This window comes from Danio rerio, chromosome 11 (genome assembly GCF_052040795.2).
Source record: "Danio rerio strain M-AB ecotype USA chromosome 11, GRCz13ab, whole genome shotgun sequence".
Classification (NCBI taxonomy): domain Eukaryota; kingdom Metazoa; phylum Chordata; class Actinopteri; order Cypriniformes; family Danionidae; genus Danio; species Danio rerio.
Genome location: NC_141031.1, coordinates 43,390,001 through 43,395,102, shown reverse-complemented (window position 1 = coordinate 43,395,102; position 5,102 = coordinate 43,390,001). Strand labels below are relative to the sequence as shown.

At 38.9% G+C, this 5,102-nt stretch overlaps 1 protein-coding gene across 1 annotated transcript in view; it reads left to right on the top strand.

The window, feature by feature from the left end:
- Positions 1-4,103: 4,103 nt before the first annotated feature.
- sack1e (scaffolding CK1 anchoring protein E) overlaps positions 4,104-5,102 on the top strand; it is a 27,012-nt gene continuing 26,013 nt past the window's right edge. Inside the window, exon 1 of the mRNA XM_087274236.1 lies at positions 4,104-4,385. The gene's annotated coding sequence lies outside the window, so the exon portion shown is untranslated. The remainder of the gene's footprint in view (positions 4,386-5,102) is intronic.

Below are 5,102 nucleotides of genomic sequence, written 5' to 3'. Positions count from 1 at the left end.
TTACTAGTTTGTTCCTTCTGTTAAACACACAAAAAAGATGTTTTGAAGAAAGCTGGAAACCTTTAACCATTTTTCTGACTATGGAAGTCAATGGTTACAGGTTTTCAGCTTTCTTTACAACATCTTTTGTGTTTAGCGAGAAAAAACACTCATAAAGATTTGAAACCACTTCATCATGAGTAAATTTTCAGTTTTGTGTGAACTATTCCTTCAACACAGATAAAGGTAAGTGGACATTTCAGGCAGGCGTGAGAGTAGTGTGTAAAATGCTGCTGTATTTCTGGTTCAATTTAAACCATTTAATTTCACACTATTAAAAATGGCCGTGATTTCAATGGTAAAAGGAGAAAAGTGAAAATGCTACGGTAAAAATCTGTAACCTGGGGCCTCATGTACGAAGACTTGCGTGGAAATCTTACTAAAACATTGCGTACGCACAAAGCTGTAAATGTGCGTACGCAGAAAAAATTTCAGATGTATGAAACACTGCGTACGCCGAATCTCACGCATATTCTTTTGTACATCTGAATGAACGTGAAACTGAGCGCAACATGCACGAGCACAAAACCCCTCCCTGCCTCCTCCCCCGTATGAATATGCTAATGACTATGCTAATGGTAAAACCCAACGAAAAAGCAATGTCAAAAGCAAGCAAAAAGAGAAACTTTGAACAGAATGTGAATTGGAGATTCTGCTTTCGGAGGTAGACCGGAGAAAAGCGGTGTTATTTGCAAGTTTGTTCTCCGGAATTAACAACAAAAGAAAAAAATAGAGTGTGAGAGTTTAACTGATGCGGTTAACACAGTTGGGTCTGAACATCACACTGAGTGCATTAAAAATAGAAATAGTGTGATTTATATCTGTAAAATGTTGCAGCACCCTTAACAGTCTCAGTGGCGTAGCTCGTAAGACGCTTGTGATCATGAATTGATACGTTCGAGCATGAGCTCGGCTCAAATCCAGCGTCTGATAAACTCATTCTTGTTTTTTCCCCCGCTACATATCAGATTTTGCCAAATATTTATCACGAGAAAGACAAGTAGGAATCATCAATAAGTTCATATCAATAAGCATCATATTTTATTTGCACATTTATTGAATGGAAATGTTTCTGATTTACGCATGCAAGTTCATCTTCAGATAGTGTCTTTATAGCAATGTGCGTGCAGTAGATCGCTCAGATTACATTGGGAAAACAGGCGACTGCTGCAAATTGTGCTTTAATGTTTAGCTGGTCAACTGTATGGTATGGAAACCTTATATACCTGCTAGATGAACCCGTCTCATACAGCTGCCATTGCAAGGCTCAGACACTTTGTAGAGAGGAATTTAACACAACTGCCTCTAGGAGTCGCCAATGGAAATAAAACAGACACGCACAAAAAATGTGCGTACGCCCGCCAGAAAGCTGCCGTGAAGCTGCGCACATTCCCACGTTCAGTTCATTGTTAGTAAATCCAAACGTGAGCGATTCTGAGCGTGAAACCTGGCGTACGCAAAGTTTTTGTGCGTACGCAGCGTTGATACATAAGGCCCCTAATTAGCACTCAGTCCTGGAGGGCCGGTGTCCTGCCAAGTTTACCTCTTACTCCAATCAGACACACCTGGGCTAGCTAATCACGCTCTTACCAGGCTTTCTAGAAACATCCTTGCAGGTGTTAAAGCAAGTTGGAGCTGAAATCTGCAGGACACCGGCCCTTCACGACCGAGTTTGGACAGCTCAGGCAAGTTGTTTCACTCAGCCACCATCTTCGGGCAGGATATTCTGTTTGAATGGGGAAACATCGAATTCTCCAAAACTGCTTGCCAAGCTTATAATTACATTACATACTAGAAATCACCAATAAAATTAAGCAACAACTGTGTATTTAGTTTCATTTCTAAATGTCCAAATCACACAAAATCTGCAGAAACTCACGTCTGGTCTAAGCCCCTTCCCTGGAGTATAGTCAGACTATAGCGATCAGTGATTGGCTCCTGTATGAGAAGGCGAGCTTTATTTGCTATTAAGCGATCGATGATTGGCTTCTGTACTAGTAGGCGGGGCTTTATTCACCATCCTTACAGTTACACTTTTCCTCATTCAAAAAGATACGAGTGACATGTCTTGTGTGTTGTCTTTGTTAACACTAAGTTTCCTTAAAATATACGGTGACTTACCGCAAATTGACTCCCAGCACACTTCACTTTAAATGCTTTATGTTGACATTATGATGGTTCATTTGATTTTTTATGGCGTTTATTCAAATTTCCAGTTTCATGTGTGTGACTATAGTGGTGTTTCTTAATTGTGTGAATGAAACTGAGCATCTTCAATACATGCCGTTTCTCTGCTTGTGGGAAAAGTTGTGACATGAGCATTAACTCATGATATGACTTTCTCATCACCGGATGCTTTTGGTTGTGTTTTAGTCTGTTTAACAAATTTTATGATGTGTAGATGTTATGTCCCATTCACACAGGGCGACAGTGTCAACACTTCCCATTCACTTTAAAAGGGTAACGTCAGGCGTTGCCGAACTGCATTGTGGATCGTCGGCGCCGCTTCAGATGTGTTACTCGCTGCAGAAGTTGGAACTAGCTCAACTTTTCAGGCACCGATGGAGGCATCAGCCAATCAGATCACTGCATGCAAATACACCAGCTAGACAGTGGCCTATTGCTGACTGAAATCCATTTGCTGACGCTGCTATGACGATCGATTTAGCCCCAACTTCAGACAAGCGTTGACGCTGAAGCCCCGTGTGAATGGGGCATAACACTGAAAAAATGATTCTTTGGATTTACTGCATCTTTTAAAGGTAAGTGGTTGTAAACTATTTATTTGGCCTACATTTAAACAAACCATTTAAATTTCATTTGTTTGTTTAAATTCAGCTTAAATAAATTGTTTGCAGTTAACCGTTTTTTACAGTGTGCTACTTCAAAACATTGGTCTATTAGCACTATAAATTAATGAAATATGATAGTTTATAAAAAAAAAAAGAAAGTTATTTTACAGTTTGCACTGTACTTTTACAAGTAAAATACTGAAAATCACAGCTGCTGCTTTGTTTACCATACATTTTATGGATTTCTCTATTTTTACAGTATATACACACATAAAAAAAAAGAGATTTGCTGTTTGTTCAAACTAATTTGCAGCATCCACCTGGATGGCCAGTGGGCAAATGTGGCCAGGATGCTGGGGTTAAACCATCCTGTGATTTCTAACGACCACTGACAGTCAGAATCTCGGTTTAATGTCTCATCTGAAAGACTGTGCTCGCTAAGCAGAATAGATTCCCCAGCACTATACTGGGGTGTTAGGACTCTAGGTTGAGCGCCACCTGCTGGCCTCACTAACACCACTTCAGGCAGCAACCCTGTGGTTTCCCATCCAGGTACTGACCAGGCACAGCTCTGCTTAGCTTCAGTGGGCGACTATGTCAAAGTTGCAGAAAACTAGCTGCCGGCAGTATATACACACTGTTGTATAATGTTTACAGTATATACACACACTGTTTGTTCAAACTATTTATTTAAAATCGGCTTTTTTGCGACAACTTTGTTTCATGTTCAATTGATTTAAAAACTTAATAGGGTAACTTGATCCCTTCATGTTGCCCCAACACAGATCAGTTGTGTGGAACCCAGCATTTTTTGTGAATAAATGTCACTGTTGAAGTTCAGTTCAGTTTAGTTCAGATCAGTGTAATGCAACCCTGTGAAAAATGCTGAGCTTGTTTATTAGTTTTTACAAATTTAAGTGGGTTGAACTGAAAAAAATTAAGCTGTCACATCAAACAACCTCAAGAATTGTGTTGTCTCCGCTCATTTTAAATAAGTACTTCGAACAGACAACAAACATCATTTTTCGAGTGAGATGTCACTGCTAAAGGCCGACGCACTGAAGAGCAGCTCAACTGATGCGCAGCTCAGAGGCTTGTAAAAGAAAGCGAGACCACTATAGACAGGTGTTGAGTTCCAGCCTCGCCTGCTTTTGAGTCGCTGGGAGGGAAGGAAGGTCTCAATCTCTGCTCCCTGAGGACGACTGGCTCAGCTGGTCCGACCAGTCAGTCGCAGAGACGTGTTTACTAAAGACACAATGCATGCACAGATCTGAGATCAGCACTGTAATGAGAGGAGGACGTGGGTTGAAGGACTGCAGAGTTTTCAGAACATGTTTTGAGACTGGTGGATGCTTTGCTGAGTCAAGAAGTGTTTTCGGGCGACGGCTGGAAATGAGCAGATCAGAGTGATGATGATGACGATGACGATGACGAGTAATTTAACACCAGCATTGCCAATGGGAGGAGATAGCAGAGATATGTCAGAACTTGAGGACCGAGTCAGTGAGGGTGTGTGTGTGTGAGAGAGACAGAAAGACACACAGGCACGGACGGGTGAGTCTGCACTTTAGTTTGTTCTTATGAAATATTAACTTTAAACAGATACATATTAATGCATGTATACAGTTGTCAACATATCAAGTGGATCAAAAAAAGTTTTCCAAAATTGTCATGAATGGTTGTTCAAATGTTGACTTCTGTATGTTGATATATACTCTTGTGAAAAGATTTATATCTGCATAATTTATGCATAAACTCTTTAAAAAAAACATGCTGGTTGCTTTAACCCAATTTTGGGTCAAATGTGGACAAGCTTAAATGTTTAAAGATGGTTAAAGATTTAAATGTCAAATTGAACCCAGATGATACTATTTGACCCAAAATTGGGTTGGAACAACCCACCTTTATATATATAAATATATATATATATATATATATATATATATATATATATATATATATATATAAATATATATATATATATATATATATATATATATATATATATATATATATATATATATATATATATATGTATGTGTGTGTGTGTGTGTGTGTGTGTGTATAAAATGACGTCTGAAAATTTGACTATTCTGAAATTTTCTCCTAAAATCCTCCTATATTTAACTTATTTGTCACTATAAAAGTAATATAAGTGAGCCTGCACACAGAAGTCGAAGAAAAATGTTAATTTTAGAAGAAAATTTCAAATGGCTTTTAGAGGTTTTTGCATCTAATCTCTCTCTCTCTCTCTCTCTCTCTCTCTCTCTC